The sequence below is a fragment of the Oryctolagus cuniculus genome, chromosome 10 (genome assembly GCF_051225735.1).
Source record: "Oryctolagus cuniculus isolate XC-2025 breed Fujian yellow rabbit chromosome 10, ASM5122573v1, whole genome shotgun sequence".
In the NCBI taxonomy this organism is placed as follows: Eukaryota; Metazoa; Chordata; class Mammalia; order Lagomorpha; family Leporidae; genus Oryctolagus; species Oryctolagus cuniculus.
Genome location: NC_142876.1, coordinates 56,438,936 through 56,457,084, shown reverse-complemented (window position 1 = coordinate 56,457,084; position 18,149 = coordinate 56,438,936). Strand labels below are relative to the sequence as shown.

The 18,149-nt window shown below is 40.0% G+C and overlaps 1 protein-coding gene and 1 long non-coding RNA gene across 8 annotated transcripts in view; one reads left to right on the top strand and one right to left on the bottom strand.

Annotated features, from left to right (window-relative positions):
• Window positions 1-13,635, bottom strand: part of LOC127492399 (uncharacterized) — a 30,571-nt gene extending 16,936 nt beyond the window's left edge. The window contains exons 1-2 of the long non-coding RNA XR_007921828.3: window positions 13,484-13,635; window positions 13,088-13,212 (exon numbers count right to left, since the gene is read on the bottom strand). This is a non-coding gene — a long non-coding RNA (uncharacterized LOC127492399). The remainder of the gene's footprint in view (window positions 1-13,087; window positions 13,213-13,483) is intronic.
• GREB1L (GREB1 like retinoic acid receptor coactivator) overlaps window positions 1-18,149 on the top strand; it is a 285,560-nt gene that overhangs the window by 95,941 nt on the left and 171,470 nt on the right. The window lies entirely within an intron of this gene.

Here is an 18,149-nt window from a genome sequence, read left to right as displayed (position 1 = left end):
CGGCCGGCGCGCTGCAGCCGGCGCACCGCGCTGATCCGAAGGCAGGAGCCAGGTGCTTCTCCTGGTCTCCCATGGGGTGCAGGGCCCAAGCACCTGGGCCATCCTCCACTGCACTCCCTGGCCACAGCAGAGAGCTGGCCCGAAAGAGGGGCAACCGGGACAGAATCCGGCACCCCGACCGGGACTAGAACCCGGTGTGCCAGCGCCGCTAGGCGGAGGATTAGCCTAGTGAGCCGCGGCGCCGGCCAGGAAGAGCTTTTTAAATGTGAAATTAAAAAAAAAAAAAAACTTAATTTTAACCCATAGAAGTAAAAATTACATAACAATATAACAAAATCAAAAGACAAATGATAAGTTGGAAAAATATTTGTAACTCATTCCACAAAGGGCTCATTTCTTTAATTTGGGAAGAGTGTATCTACATTAACCAACATGAAAATGGAAAAATAGGTCAAGAATATGAACAGATTTTTATTTCATTTTATTTTATTTTATTTGAGAGGCAGAGAGGAGGAGAATGACAGATTCACACACACACACACAGCTCTCATCCATTAGTTCATTCCCCAAATATCCACAGTGTTCGGGTAAGAGTCCGGAACCAGGAACTTAATCCAGGTCTTCCATGTGGGTGGCAGGGACTCAAATACTCAAGCCATTACCTGCTACCTTCCAAGATGCACAGAACAAAAGCTGGAATTGGTAGAGAGGTGGGACTCAAACTGATGTGGATATGTTTGTCCCAAATGGCGTGTTTACCACTAGGCCAAGTGTCTACCCCCCAGAAGATATTTTTGTAAAGGAGCCACAGTGGCTCTTAAGCATGAGAATATGTTTAACCTGTCTCAACATAAGAGGAATATAAATTAAAGCTACACTAACAGGAGGTGATAACGGAATGAACCAAAGCCTTCACTAACCAGGCAGTCAACCAAATGGTGCGATAGGGATATACTCAGTTCCCCACCCTGGAGATTGCAGCTTGAGACATTCCCCCTATGTGAGTGGAGAATAACTTGTTGCCCCCATGTCAGCAGGAAGTAGCTCTAAAAGACAAATCATCATCCCTCCACCCTGCTTGGGCTTTTGGGGCCGATGTAATACTATACAACACTTGCTTTATGAAAAACAAAAGGGGGGAATGTCAGTAAAATGGCACAGTCTTATCTGTGGCGTAGTCTACACCCTGGACACCATCCTCGCGTCCTCAGCTCTAGTCCCTACCACCATTGCTAGAAGTCAGGTGACCAAATGGCCTCACCACAGGGGTCAGCTCCAGCCCTACGGCCCTACCCTCTGCAATGGTATAACAGGACCTGCTTCCTGCACACATGCGCTTGCTCTCTCTCTCACTCTCTCCTTGTCTCTCTCTCTCTCTCTCTTGATCTCTCGCTCTTTCGACCCTCCTCTTTCTTTCTTTGTTTCTTCCCTCCAGCCTATTGGACTTCCCAGTCAATATATTCTTTTCCTTAAAAAAAAAAAAAACTACACTGAGCTACAATTGTTTTTCTCCAATTAAGTAGTCAAAGCTCTGAAAGTTCTAAGCTTCTATGGGTGAAAATATGATGAAACATGCACATGTTGGAGGGAGTATAAATTAATATAATTTATTAATTTAGCAATATCTGTCAAAATTTCAGATGCACATATTCTACTTGTGGGAACTTATCTCTGAAGCATATGTTGGAAAATGTTAAATATATGTAATCATTGCAGCATTGTTGGTAATAGCCAAAGATTCAATACACATTAGTAATTGATTAAATCAATCATGGATTATACAGCCATAGAGAACAATTTGTGAACTGGGCATTTAGCTTAGTGGCTAAGATGCCCTTGCTTTCATCAGAGTGCCTGGCTTCAATTCCACACCCTGGTTCCTGACTCCAGCCCCCTGCCAAAGCAGACTCTGAAAGCAGCAGTGATGGCTCAAATACTTGGGTTCCTGTCACCCGTATGGCAACCTGGACTGCATTCCAGGTTCCTGGCTCCAACCCTGGCCTCATCCCAGGCATTGAGGGCATTTGGGGAGTGAAACAGCAAAGGATCAATCAATCAATCTCTCTCTCTCTGACTTTCAAATAAATAAAAATTTTAGGGAAAAGTGTGTATAATCCACATCATTGTAGAATAAAGGGTTCTTGAGTTTTCAGAGAATCATGAATGGATAGCGTTTTTATTTTGTAAAGGGTATTTAGAATTTGTTCTCTTAAATGCTCATATTTTAGAAGGTAATACTCTCCTGAAATTTGTTCAAAATGTTGTTATAGATTATTAATGGCTAAATAAGTGTACCTTCATCTTGGCTCATTGAATTATTTTCAGTATCTTAGTTTTGAGCCAATCTGTGTGCTAGAACCATGAACCCCTAAACTGTGTGGCACTAGATCATTGTATATTTTCAGTCTGTCTCTTTTTGAAAATCATTTTTCTGTCTTCACTGCCAGAGTCAGACTAAAAGCTTTAGTTTTTTTTGTTTTGTTTTGTTTTGGTTTGGTTTGGTTTTTTTTTGCTGTCATTTTCTTTGCTCCTAGTATCTGACTCCTTTTGATCTGACAAAAGCTGGGCATCACATAAGCAAACTTTAAATGATGTCTGAAATGAGAGGAAGTAAATTTGGGTTAGCACCTGATGGTGCCCCTGGAATGAAGCTCAGATAGCTTTAGAATGTGAACTTTGTGTTGTCTGAGTGTCTGTTTATATAATTGTTTGCCTACTACTAGACACTGCTTCCAGTAGTCAAGAATTCTGGGTCACTGACTCCTAGAGATGTTCCTACTATATTTGAATTGTTGGAAAAACTGGACATGTACTTCCTACTTAGGCTTCTTTTTTTGTTGTTGTTTTTTTTTTATTTGTTTGTTTTTTTTTTGTTTTGTTTTTTTGACAGGCAGACTTAGACAGTGAGAAAGAGAGACAGAGAGAAAGGTCTTTGTTTTGCCGTTGATTCACCCTCCAATGGCCGGCACGGCTGGCGCGCTGTGCCAATCTGAAGCCAGGAACCAGGTGCTTTCTCCTGGTCTCCCATGAGGGTGCAGGGCCCAAGCACTTGGGCCATCCTCCACTGCCCTCCTGGACCACAGCAGAGAGCTGGCCTGGAAGAGGGGCAACCGGGACAGAATCCGGCGCCCCAACCGGGACTAGAACCCGGGGTGCCAGTGCCACAGGCAGAGGGTTAGCCTAATAGCTGCAGCGCCGGCCCTACTTAGGCTTCTTAACTAAAAATATTTAGTGAAATGACTGCGCAGAATGTAATTCATATTTACCATACCTAACTGAAGAAGCACTATATTATCCCATCATTCTGGGTAAGAATAAAAGATGCATTTTAGAGTTTAGTTTGTGGAAGGTTAAGTATAGAAGCATCCCTATTTCTATGGTGTCATTTGGCTCTGTGGGAAAGATAAATCTTGATTAGATATGAAATGTGGGGTTGTGCATTAGGCATAGCTATTTAAACCCAGCTTTGGATGTTTATATCCCATATTGTAGTGTTTGGGTTCAAGTCCCAGTTCTCCCATTTGCATCTCCTTGTTAATATGTACTCTGGGAGGCAGCAGGTGATGGTTCAAGTAGTTGGATCCCTGCCACCCATGTGGTAGCCCTGATTGAGTTCCAGGCTCCTGGCTTTGACCCTTCCCATCTCTGCTCCTGTAGGCATTTGGAAAGTGAATCAATGGATAAGAGGTCTCTGCTTGTCTATCTCTCTCTCTGTCTGTATCTCTTTTAAGTAAATAAATATGAAATACATTATCCATATGATAAAACAATAGATCATTGGAAATTTTGGATAAGTATTGTTTCTTTCTAAAAATCAACCAGAAAATATTTTTTGTTTTAATCTTTACTATTAAATATGTTTCTAGGGGAAGCTACTTCACTCCCCCCCCCCCAAGAAGGAGCTCATAGTTGGCATAACATAAAGCCTACATACAAGGACTCCTACCAGGTCCTGGTGTCAAATTGCTAAATAACAGTCACATAATGGTGTTGCTATAAATACTGATGACTTTGTACACAGAACTGGCTTCTCATTGCTCTCAGGACACTCAGGAATTTCAGAAAGATTTTCTGAAAGGCAGAGAGAGAGGTAATGAGAGAGAGAACAAGAGAGAATTGGTCTAGCCAGGAAGCCAGGAATCCAGAACCCCATCTTGGTCTCCCAACTGGATGGCAGGGGCCCAAGTACTTGGGCCATCGTCTGCTGCTTATCAGGTACATTAGCAGGGAGCTGAATCAGAAGCAGAGAAGCTGGGACTTGAACCAGTGCTCTGATATGGGATATGGGCTGTCAGCATTGCAAGCAACTTGCTGCACCACAACACCAGCCCCCTAGAAAGATTTTTTTTTAACTACTGGTAAAAGTTTGTGTTATTGACACTTCCTTATTTTATGTCAAGTTTAGACATAATTTTATAGTTCTTGAATTTCTAATGATACCAGAGTTTCCAAATTTTGTCAGTTTCTTCCCTGATGGGCTAAGGAAGTTGCCATAGAACTTACAAAGAATGTTTTCATAGGGGTTAACTTTCTATTCTGAAGCTTTTTGTACAATGTTAGTTATAATAAGTTCATATAGCTTGGTTGCATTATCTGCTGTTCTTTTCTATCCATGCTAGACAAATAACAAATATGTGCTGGATTTCTTGTATCTTCTCCTCCTCCTCCTCTTCTTCTTCCTTCCTTCCTTTCCTTCTTCCTTCTTTTCTTTCTTTCTTTCACAGAGCCACAGAGAAGCAGGGGCAGAGGGAGAGAGAGAGAGAAGTCTTCCATCCACTGGTTCACTCCCCAGATGGCCACAATGCCTGGAGCTGGACCAGTCTGAGCCAGGAGCTTCCTCTGGGTCTCCCACGTGGGTACAGGAGTGGTCCATCTTCTACTGCTTTCTTAGGTCAAAGCAGAGAGCTGGATCAGAAGTAGAGCAACTGGGACATGAACCGTCACCCATATGGAATGCCAGCACTGCAGGCAGTGTCTACCCCCTAAGCCATAGCATCAGCCCTTGTATCTCTCTTCTATGTTCATATAAAACAGAAATGAAATGAAATGATGGCTCAACATTGTATGTCAAGAAATATTAATTATTTTACATATATATTACAATTGTCATACTGGCTTATTGTGAAGGTATAACTATATGATTTTTGGCCCTTATATCAACCAGTAAATTATTATAAGTTGGGGAAGTAAAATTATCTACTGAATGTCTCCAACTATGGAATTGGTCATATAACAATATAACATCCTAAGGAAATCTTCAAAGACTGTGTCATGGGGTTTTGTTTTCTTTTTGTCATAAGAAAATATTATGGATTGGCAAATGAAAAAATAATATGTAAAATACATTATTTACTTTTTTATAAGAGGAGTTATACATATGTACACAAAAATTTAACAGAAACAATTAAGGTAATATAGGAAAAATATTAAAAATGAGTTGTTTTTGTTAGGATTAGGTTTGACAGTGAGTAACAAAGAGTTAAGCATAATTAGTGGTTTAAAGAAAATAGAATTCATTTCTCTCCTACTTTTGGGAAGCCCCAAGGTGGATACTTGAGGTCTGAAACGTGACTCATGGTATCAGGAACCCAGGCTTTGCTTCATCTCAAAAACACTTCATGGTCTGAAATGGCTGGCTGTTTGAATTCCAACCATCTTGTACACAATCATTCTAGTAGTAATGTTTTATTCTTTTTATGAAATTAGATGTGCTAAGTAATCATGTAGGTTAGTGAGTAAACCAAATTGCTTCTTACTACAATGTCATACTAATTTTGCTTACATTTGTGACACATTAGTTATTTGTTGATCTATTCATCACCCAATCTGATATAATGGATGCATGTAAAATAATGGTGTGAGAATAAGACAGTCATTGCATTTTTAAAAATTCTTTTAGACCTGGGCCTTTCTGTTAAACTCATCATTAAACAGGTTTTTCCCAGTTAGAAACCCCCCAGCAGTAAAATGGAAGAATTAACCAGCCAGCTGTTCCTTCTTCCTCTTATCTCCCATTTGGCACACATAGCCTTTTGGCACTCGTCTGCTTCTTTTTTCTTTTTCCACCTAGTTGTCTCATACTGGAAGAGTGGCCTAGCCCACCAAAATCCATTGAACAATTCTGTTTTAAGAGATAAACCACAAAACTGAGTTTTGGGTGACTGCTGTGAATTAGGATTACTTGTGGGTATTGTAAGATCCCTTTAGAAAGGAATTAAGAAAATAGAACTAAGAAAAAAAACTTGGTAAAAACAATGGACAAAATATTATTTTCCTAATTTTTTACCTATTCTTAAATTCCCTCCTGGGGAGTCCAAGTTTTAGTAACACAAGATAAATAAGAGGTCAACAGGCCTGTGGTTCTACAAATCCACACCCGTAGACACTCAGGAAAGTACTTGCTTTACCGTCTACCCAATGCATGTCAATGGCATGACGTTCACTGACGTGTTCAAACCAGAAACTGCTCAGGTATTCTAGACGTCCCCGCCTGTCCTCTAATCCCAGGACTGTTGAGTCACTAACCCTGCTGATTCAGCATCCTACATACTCATAAGTCTCACATAAATGACATCTCATTTCTGCTGTCCTGTTAGTCCTCCATTGTCTCTTGCCCAGACCATTTAGGTCATCCCTTTACCAAGTTCTCAACTTATTTGAGAGTCAGAGAAACAGAGAAACTCACATCAACATGGGTGCAAGGAACCAATTACTTGAACCATCGTTCTGTCTCCCAGGGTCTGCATTAGCAGGAAGCTGGACTCAAGAGCCAGAAGAATCAAACCCAGGTACTCTGATGTGGGACAATATCTTAACCAACCAATGTCTTAACCACCAGGCCAAAGGCCTAACCCACTTTCTACTTTTTAACTTTCTTCTCCTGTTCCTAGTCCAGTGTCTTCCATTTGGCCCTATGAATTATCTTTTTTTTTTTAATTTTAAGATATATTTATTTGAAAGACAGAGTTGGTGGGTAGGGGGAACTTCCATCTGCTGACTCACTTCCCAAATGGCCACACAGAGCCAGGGCTGAACCAAGCCAAAGCCAGGAACCTAGAATTCCATCTGGGTCTCCCATGTGGATGGCAGGGTTTCAAATACTTGGGCCATCTTCTGCTGCTTTCCCAGATGCATTAACAGGGAGCTGGATCAGAAGTGAAGCGGCCGGGACTCAAACCTGGTGCTTCTATGGGATGCTGGTGTCATGGTGGTGACTTAACCTGCTACACTACCCTGTCAGTTCCTGAATTATCTTTTTGAAAAATAAATTTGATCATGTCACACTCTTTTGCAATTTTTGGGAACTCCCCTTTGCCTGGAAAAAAATTTTAAAACCTGATTGCCTTCCTTAACCTGGTTCCACTGTCTGGACTAACTTTTCAGACACACACTGGTATTCTTCTGCCCCTCTGTTCCTTTATGTAGAATATCTTCAATCCACTGTTTCTCCATCACAGAACTGCCTGCTGATCTATGAAGTCCTGACTTATTGCCATTTTCACCCAGACTTCTTGAAACTACTTGTGTTCCGCTATGAAGCCCTGATTATCCCACATGACATAGTCAAGTCAGTCTCCTTTAGCTGTGAGCTTTTGGATGGTATGGTCTTATGGGTATATCCTCAGCATCTGTCCCAGTACTTGACACCACAAGGAATAATTGTTAATTGAGTTGAGTGAAATAGAAGCAAGTACAGAATGTGCTTTGTGTATCCCAGTTCTTACTGGCTACACAATCTAAAAGCAGTGCCAAGATAACCAGGAAATTGGGTGGTGAAGCTGAGCTGAGTCAGGCCGAATGTGCACACACTGTCTGCAATAGATCAAGTAGAGTCTTGAGGAACTGTTTCCAACTCTCGTGTCACCCTGGCCTGCTCTGTTCTTCTTTGCTTGTTCTGCCTAATTTCCTCTTTTTTTTTTTTTTCCTCTCAATTTCTCAGAAAGGTCTGCTTAGCTTACTCTGTTGGGTCTGCTCCTGTCTCAGCACCAAAACCTGCTATAGTTATTATATGTGCATGTATGTGACTGTGCACACACACACACGTACATGTCTCAAATTAAACTCCCAGAAATAGAACTGGATGTGCCCACTTAGAGAATTGTGTGACTGAGGGGTGGGTGGGTGTTTGGTGCAGCAGTAGGGCTATTACACCCTATGTTGGAGTGCCTGGGTTCAGGTCTCATCTCTGCTTTTGATCCAGCTTCCTGCTGATGCACACCCTGGGAGAAAGCAGGTAATGGCCCAAGTACTTGGTCCCTGCCCCCATGGGAGAGGCCTGATTGAGTTCCAAGCCCCTGGTTTCAGCCTGGACTGTCTGTGGCTATTGCAGGCATTTTGGAAGTAAGCCAGTAGAGATGTGATGTCTCTCTCTGTCTCTCTGCTTTTCAAACGAAAAAAATTTTTTTACTAAGAAAGAATTGTGTGAGGGGAGAAAGTGGGACCAAAGGAGAAAAAACAATAATCAGTTGCCGTGTATTGAGTATTTGTCAAATACCGGATTTTATATTTCATTGTTCCAACTACCCTGTGAAGTTTAGATATGAATATTATTATCCCGACTTTATAGATGAGTTAACTTAGGCAGAGGGCGGCTGAATCACTTGCAGTCTTGGAAGTGCAGGAGTTGGGCTAAGACATTGTCTTAATAAGACATACGTCTTTTTTTTTTTTAAAGATTTTTTTTTTTTTATTTGAAAGACAGAGCTACAGAGAGAGGTAGACACAGAGAGGTCTTCCATCTGTTGGTTCACTCCCCAGATGGCCACAATGGCCAGAGCTGAGCCGATCCAAAGCCAGGAGCCAGGAGCCTCCCCCGGGTCTCCCACATGGGTGCAGGGGCCCAAGCACCTGGGCCATCCTCCACTGCTTTCCCAGGCCATAGCAGAGAGCTGGATCGGAAGAGGAGCAGCCGGAACTAGAACCAGCACCCGTATGGGATGCCGGTGCTTCAGGCCAGGGCTTTAACCCGCTAAGCCACAGCACCAGCCCAAGACATATGTCTTAATCTAAACTTGGTACTGTAAGCACAATTAGTCTTAAAATGCTATAATGGACCACATTAAAAATGACTCATGGCTTGCAAAGATATGAGTAAAAGAATGAAATTTTAATTTTTCTTTCTTGTTTGTTTTGTGAGCACTGGTGGGCTTTTCTCATCAAAGATTTAACTACATGTCAGTTCAAATCTTGACTACTCCTTGCTAATGTGCCTGGGAGAGCAGTGGAAGATGACCCAAGTACTTGGGTCCATGCTCTCCACATGGGAGACCCTGATGGAGTTTGATGCTCCTGACTTTTGCCCTTCCCAGCCCTGGCCATTACGGCCATTTAGAGAGTAAACTGGCAGATGAAGGATCTCTTTTCGTCTCTCCCTCTCTTCATTGCTCTGCCTTTAAAATAAGCAAAATAAATCTTCCAAAAGAAGGAATTTAACTTGAAGGTTCACTGTGCACAAGATCCTATAATCTCAAGAACCTCATTGCTTTTCCACCCAGAGTGTCCTTCCTGGGTCTTGTACCCCTGTCCTTGGGCAGCTCTGATAGCTTCTTGCTCAAGTTCTATTCTGTTAGTGTTTACTGACCTCCGTCTTGACAAGATGCTATAAAATACATAATAGGCAAACAAAACCAATGAGAATTGGTTCTTGCCCCTCCGTTCTCCAAAAAAAACAATCTCCACTATCTTTGTGGGAAGATAGGACATTCACAAAAGAACCAGCAGTGTGGTGGCATTGGTGATGTGAGCCTATAAGAGATTTCTGGTCCTCTGCTGGAAACACACTGAGTCTCTCTGGGCTGTGTGCATGTCCCATTTAGCTCCCTGTCTTGTGTTACTTTGTTTACCAGTTCACTCTGTTGATTTCTAGCCTCTCTATATGCAGACTTTGAGGGTGTATTTTAATTGCTTAGTGTCCCTTTTTATCTACAAAGCTTCTCTAGGTTTATATATTGGCTATAACTCATTTTTCATGAGTCTTCAAAGGGGTAATCAATCCTGAATTCAATTCTGTATTTAAGAAAAAAAAAAAAACAGCCACCTTTTGAAGAACATGTGGCTTCTAGCTGTGGGCCAGCCAGCAGTGGCTCCCCATAGTCAGTAGAGGCAAGTCAGCTGGAGAGGAAGTCCCACAGTGGTTCGGGCAGTAGCAGCCTGTCCTTCTAACCATAGCAAGAGGAGTGCCAATGAGCTGTGGCCCTGGTGTGTGAGGGTTGGTTTCATTATTTGGAGACTGGAAGGATAAACAAATATTTTCACAGGGCGCATACTGAACTGAGTAGCCAAGGTCACTGTGGTGCAAACAGATGGATGGTGTCAGTGTGTCCTAGTGTCTGGGCTCAAGTGGCCTTTCTTGGCAGCATCTATAAAGAATACAGAGCATGCTGTAAGCTCTGCTGTTGATACTGGATGTGCTGTTCCAACAGCTTAGTGAAATCTCTAGATCTGTTTCCATTTCTAGTAGGTTGCTTTGAAAGAGGAGCCAGGCTTGCATTTTCTGTGGATCGGAACTTTGCCCAGCGTGCTCCGTTCCTCTACTTGAAGCTGACCTATATTGCTCTGATTTTCTAGTTCCTCCCAAGGAAGTTGCAGGTACTTACAAGGAGTCTCGAATGGCCTTTGTTTTGCTTTTATAGATGGGAGTAAGAACGCAGACATAACTTAATCTCTCTTTGAAAAACTTGACTATGATGAGTCTAAAAAAGTTTTTAAGGCAGTTTCAATAGCATGTTCTTCTTGAACATGCTCAATTTTTAAGATGGTAACATATTTAATTTTTATTTTCCCTAGAAAGCCACAACATAGGTAAGAGGTACTGAGTGACTCTTAGGATGAAAAGAAAATCATAATAATATATAAGTAGTAGACTTGTTTTTAAATGGGAATGTCCATCAACATACAGTGTAATATACAACACTTTCTAATACACATATACTGTCCCATAGCTTTGAAACAAAATTTTGTGAGTAGACATGAGGCTAATTTATCTGCCTAGTTTTTATCTGGCTTCAAAATCAGTGCCTTGTCATTAGCAAACTTCACTTACTAGTTTTCGTCAAGTCTGAGCTGCACAATGGTTGAATTGGTGACTATTATATTTGTTTAACTGCTGTAAAGTAAGTTTGCAACAATAGATGCTTGCACTTAAATAGGCCTGCAGAGCGTTGGGGCCCTATCAATCATGCAGAGATTTCCCTCCTGCTGTCTCCTCTGATGGACAATTCTGCTGATGTGGATATTCAAAAAGAAGGGATCAGGAAGAACAGATGATGGATAAAGACAGTCTTCTGTCTTGAGAGGAAATCGGAGAAATCCTTTTAAGGAATTTCTTTGTCATGGTGTCAGAAGATTAATTATGCTCGTGTGAGAACAGCTTTCTCATTGGTTGAAAAGAGACATTATCTTTGTGACTTGTGACAGGAGATTTTCAAAGAAAAAAAGTTAAAGATTTTAACTTCTCTGAAATCTTCTTACTCTGTTGTCTTCTAAGAATCCTCCAAGACCCTTGGATTACATCCATGACATTGTGATGTTCAACAAGTAATTAATGAATCAGGAATTTTGGTTTCTTCCTCTTGTTCAACACGAGATCTCTTCAGAGGCTTAATACCTATGTTTGTAGCTCAGCTTTTTTAAATAATATAATAATATAGGTGATAACTTATCACAAGCCAGGAGTGATATCTTATAGTAATTCAGGAGACATCACAGTACAGCCAAAAACTTATACAGCAGATAAGTAAACACAATGTTTAATAAGGCAACTAATTTTATCAGCTGACATGATATAATTAAATTTAATTCTTAAGAGCATCTAGTTGTAAATAGCAATAATAGTAAAGATACTTCCTTGCAATTATTCTGAGCCTAATGAATCAGTATTTTAAAAGGCTTTGAAAGGTAGAGACAAAGTACATTGTACAAAACAAACAAAAATGGTAAAGTTGTTTCCAGTAGCTATTTTCTGGATAAACTAAAGCTGCAGAACTTTTTGAAAAGTAATGATTCAGCAAAAAATCTTCTTACACTACATTAGTTAATACACTGCCTTCTAAATAATACACATCAGCTGATTCACAGTGGTGATGGTGGTCTGCCACCGTACTGCACTGAAATACAATAATATCCTCAGGGGCTATTGAAGTATTAGGTGGGGGGTCATTTACCTCAGCACTACATGGTCTGAGCAGTCATATTTTTATTTTTACTGACATCTTTTATACAAATTGAGTATTTTTCCCCTTCAGGTGAGTTATCACTTCTCCCTGAAATCTGTGTCATGTTGATGGCAGACCATGTTTCTTTATACCTGAGAGTGAGCCTGCACCTACAGTACGAATGAGCTGCATTTCTTTTCCCATTCCAGTGTAAATACCCTGGTTTTTTTTTTTTTCTTCTCCTTCTCCTCTCTCCTCCCACCTCCCTCCTTCTTTCCTTTCTTCTTCTTCTGGTATTTGACTGGTTCTAGGCTTGCTAGTTGAAGTTTTGCAGAAGTTTGATGTCTGGAAGCAGTCATTACCAAGCACACACACCCATATGCACATTGAACTTGGCTCATGTATTAATTGTATTGAATCTTAATACCATATATAATGTGTTACTTCAGAGATGCTGTGAATATGGGTCACCACTGGCATAATTTTACACTGGAGCCTCCACAATAGATTTGCAGCAACCACACCAGTCAACACTCCTGCCAGTGTTGCTGCTGTGAAGGGTTACAGCTTGGTTTTAAGTAAAGCTGGACTATTAGCCTGCATGGTAAAAAAATCGTCACAATAAGCATTACCTATTAGTAACCTTTGCTATAATTGTAGGACCAGATTCAGAGAGTACATAGCTGAGCCCAAGCAAGTGATTCTTATTTTAATTCACACTTGATAGTGATACTTAAATGAAAAGAATGTAAAGTTAAAATTTAGAATTCTTGAGTTTCAAGCAGGAGCAAACTTTCATATAGAGAGGTCTCTAAAAAGTTTGTGGAAAAAATGCAATTTATAAAAAAGATATGGACTTTTTAATATTTTACACCAAAATAAAGTTGTCTTTTAATTATGTTTTCCATGAGATATTCAAAGTGCCCTTGTCTTACCAGTTCCTTTTCCAGGTTGCGTTTTTGAAGATGATAGGTGACGATTTTCATGAAACACAATTGTTGAAGAAGCAATTTCAGGAAAATAGAAGTTCAGGGAGTAGATGCAATCTCTTTTCTTCTTCCTTTATAAAGAGAGATGTGATGATTTTATTGCATTTTATCTTGCTGGAGGAAAATGTAATCCCCATTTTGCTCCTCTTTGAGTCTTTTTTAGCGGGATAAGTTAATCTTTGGAAGAGCTTTAATTAAAACTGAAGGTAATTTATCTGCATGACAAAACATTTAAAGAAAAGAGATTACTAATTAATAAAAAAAATAGCCAGTTATAGAAAATGTTTTCTTTTTGTCTTTCTGACTCTGCTGTTAAAGAAGAACAATCAATTGATTACCCACCAGCTGTATGAATTCAATGGAAAAGAACTTCTGTTTTTCTCCTTCCTAAACCCTTGCTGAGTTGTTCTGGCAGTACATAAAAGTAGGTCATTTGTACCTAAAATACTTAACCAGTGTTCCATTAATCTTAGTGATGGTGTTCTCACTTTCTCAGTAATGAGCAGGACACAGGGTTATTACTGGGAAAGGAGAGCTGTAGCATTTTTAGGATGGATTAATAAATGTAACAAGGTCATTTAACATTTTGTAGCCTGACCTTTTTGATAATGAATACTTCTTAAAAATCCAATAAATATTAGGTGTATTTTGAATGCACAACAATGAATGTTGTGGTGTGTGTAATTCTGTTTATTAGTAGCATATTATACCTTCAACATTAAAAGGAATGCTTCAACAATTTATAAAAAAGTTCCTGTGTGTTTTGGGGCATACAGAGAAGGTCTTCATTCTAGAAACAAATAGTCTGCCAGCCCAAAATAATGTGAAAAGATAGATGAATCAAGGACAAGAGGTGTTTTTCTTTGATTATTTTGTTTTAAATGTAAATATTCTATTACTTCACTGCTTATACACTGTGATTAAAAGGGAAAATAAGCTAACCTAAGATTTGAGAGCTTCTCAGTTGTTGCATGTGTAAACAAATCTTACAATGACCTTGATTATGAGCCTTATCATGTGTTTTGCATTTCTTAAAATAATTTCCTTAATAACTGCTTCTCCATCTAAACGGTGAGAGAACACTAAAGGTCAAGGCTGCACTGACCTTCTTTCTCAGGCTCCTCTGTTATAGGCAGGTTTCAAAGGTTAAACCAGCTACAGATGAAATGTAATCACTGGTGACTCCGTGCCTTTCCAGATCCCTCTGGAAACTGCAATAGCCAACGTTGCTCGTTCGTAAAGAAAGAAAGTCATTCTCTGAGCAGTTTGGAATGGGAAGCAGTGCCTACCTCCTCCCTTCTTACTTAAATAAACAAACTAAATGGAAAAATAAACTTTACTTCTTCACATCTGGTACAAAGCTTCCTCTTTTGTTGGAAGTTCACATGCTCCCTTGGTTGTGCCTGGTCGTGTGAATCAGGTGTCTCCCTTCCTTCTGTAAAGTGCCATGTGTAGCTTGCATAAGGAAGGACTCTGCTTTCCAGTGGTCCAATAGCTCCATTAAATGGAAACGTACAAAAGAAAGCCCTTGACATGGGGAAGACGTCAGATGGGATTCAACTCATATCTGTTACTAGTGAAGCAACTTGTGACAATCATACAGCAGAAAAACTTAAGCAAACAAAATCAATGGGTTCCCCTTGCACTAAGTGAGATTATACTTATTTTTATAAGTATATAACTTTTATAACTCAACATGACTAATTTTTCAGTTTATACAAGTGATTTTTTTCCTTTGTATAAACTGACATGTTCCAACATTGGCCACTCAGAGCAGGAGGTAACAGGCAGCAGAGCCATGATTGGCATTTGTTAACCACTAGGATAATGCTAGTAGTCAAAGTTCATCTTGGCAAACTCCCTCACATATCTTTTCTATCCCCACCTCCATTCTTCTATTCTCCTGGACCACTTTCTCTGAACTCCCCTGCTTTCTGCAGTGAAATATTTTACTGAGTGCTATTCAATAATGCTATGGCTTTTCTGTTTAAGTTTTTCATGTCATCTGCAGCCTCCTTTCCATGCAAATTCCACACATTTGATGCCTCTTACTACATAGCTGAATATTAGACAGTGTTCTTTAGGAACTGCAACTCTTCGTGTGATGCAGGATCTACATATCTTAACTGAAAGCTTGGTTGGAAGCTGGTTAGGGGAAAAAGTGAAAAACCTAGAAGAACCTTCCCCTTCCCTTTGGATCCTAAGCATTGTGCTTCATCCTAAAGACTTTATGAGGTTTTATGAGGATGATATTTCTCACAAAGCTATTGGGACTCTTTTGTTGTTTGTTTTTAGTGTTTCAGTTTTGTTGTTGTTTTGTTTTATAGTTAAAAACTTGATTGATAAATGATATTTCATTGTTTTTAATGCTCTTGTTCTCTGCATGCGCCAGCCTAGGAAGGAAAGGAAAAGGTCAAATGCCAGAGGCATCCGAGAAGTGGTGTCAGGTGGACCTGACGCTCATCCCCGGAGCAAGCTGCTGTTGTCCTGGCCAAAGGGCCTTTGCTGACTTTCCTGTGCTTTTCAGCATCCCCTCTGAGGAAGCCTGAGCACCCTGAGCAGAAGCTCAGAATGGTGAGGGGCTTAGTAGGCCTTGTGAGTGATTTCTTTCCACTTTCCAGAGGAGGAGACTGAAGCGCGAAGCAGTCAGCTCCCAGTCTGTAGTTACACAGTGAGGGGCTTCTCTTCTTTTTCCTTTCTTTTTAAAATGTTTGGCGCATCCTCACAAATAAGCATTTCACTCTTTCCCTTTTTTTAATCCAGATAAGTGTTTTTCAAACTGTGCTCTCATAGAATCATCTGGGGTTAGGGTTACCCAGTTGCTACATCTGGCAGCCTTTTATAGGGCATTCAGGATGCAGTTTCCTGAGTTCTTCTGTGGACTCAGTGACTGGTAAATCATTGAGAGATGACAAGGAATTCACGCGGTGAAAGTGTTCTTGGGCGGAGTTCATGTAAACCTTGAACTAGACTTTATGAGCAATATTGATCCAAATGACTTTATATTTAAAGGATGCCACACTGGTCTAATCAGGGGGGAAAAAAGTAATAATTCCAAGCAGATTTTCTATTTTGTGATAATTAGGTCAAATATGGCCCAAGCTGTAGTCATCACTGGAACAAATGGGAACATCTGTCCTTTTCTGCGTGGCCCTGGCTCCTGATTTATCACTCAGCTCTTCCTACTCCCCCACCCTTATCAGACCGACCGTGGCTCTCAGAGCCCATTTCCAACACTCTACCTTAATTGTCCTTCACTTTTACCAAAATTAAAGAACCCTTACTCCTTCAACTTATGCCATTCCCACAAACTCCAGCTTCTTGGGAAGTTCCTTATATTTTAGTTCTTGGCAAAGACTTGCCTGAAGTAAGTAATAGAATAGAAATGCTGCGAGAAATAAGCATCATATTTATGGATGAAAAATGGTCAATTTGGATTGTTTTAAATTTGTCTTATTAGATAATTTGAAGTTTAAAAATGGCAAATAATAAACTCAAAGTTTATTTAATTGTATGGAATCATGGAAGTGTGGGAGTAGAAATCTCTTATTTTTTTAGTTTGACTTCTCTAATAGACCAGGGACAACTTAAAAATTTTTTTCATAAGCCAATCATTTATTTTCCATGTCTTTATAAGCTAATTATTTTTGTTATCAGTCTGACTTCAGAAGTCTCTAATTAGGCATTTCTCACAATCTGTGCAAACTCAGGTTTAGCCAACTTAACATATGTTAGTTCTCTCTTGAGTTTTAATTAAAAGTTTTGGTTGCAGCTTGGGCCATTTCACCTGTTCTTTTTCTGTGACTGTACAGAAACGAGCTAGAAGAGCACAAGATATAGAATTTATAGGATTTAGGTTTTTCTCTCAGTCCTGCTAACTTTCATGGAATCTGTTTGCTTATGTTATAAATACAGTGCTATCTAAGAATGTTATCATGAGGATAAAATGAAGCAAAGTATATGAAAATTTTCAGTGCAGACTGAAATGTGGCTTGGAAATGTTTGATTAATGACAATTAGGAAGCTTCTCTCAACCTTAGACTAGTATTTTGTAAGCCTACCATTTTCATAAGTTTTTCTTTGACTAACCTAAAATAAGTGTATCCTTATAAAGATTTAGAACCTAGGATATTGTAGTTGTATTTTCACTTTTGTTTTTACAGCTTTTTGCAGTGAATGCTTTGAACCCCACACCAGCTTACCTCTCTACTACTTACCCTATTAAGTGGGGTGGTTTGTTTGTGTATCTATTCTTGCTTCTTTGTTGTTTTCCAGTTCAGACTATGCCCCCCCACCCCAACCCACAGGACTTCATGATACAGTAAGATAATTGTGTTCCCTTTGCCACCTCTCCACCCCCCTTATGGCAGCATACTAGAAAAGACATTGGTGCTGGAGTCAGAGGTTGTTATTTGAGTATGAGCTTGGCTACTTATGAGTGTGGATAATATCATAAAGATTAACTGAAATAGTGTAAATGGAAAAACGCTATGAAGTATGAAAGCAGTGTTCTCTCCGTGGTTATGGATCTATATGAGGAAGGATATTCACATTTGTTGTGTGCCTGATATGTACAGGTGCTTTGCATACATTATCTTCTCTAACCCTGTGTGGTAGGAGATACAATTCCTGTTTCACAATTAACTATCCTCAAGTCACATGATTATGAAGGGGTGGAGCATGAGTCAACACACAGCCTGTCTTCATCGCTTAAGAAGCAGCCCAGGTCAAGCTATTCTTGGTTCTGCCTCTTGGCTACCAAAAGTACTGGGAAGGAGTAAATGAGAAAATAGAAGGAAGCACTTTGTGTTGCAGTCAACAAATCAGGAGCAGCTATCTGAGAAAATACACTAATCATTAACTTGATAGATTTCTATCTCTTGTCTATGTGGCAGAACTGAAAAGACAGAGAGGCCACAGCACTGATGAGGATTTCCTCTGTTGAGAGTTCGTGGTGGGGACCGTGTCCCTTCATCTGCAACCAGCTGGAATTGTGGCTCAGCCACAA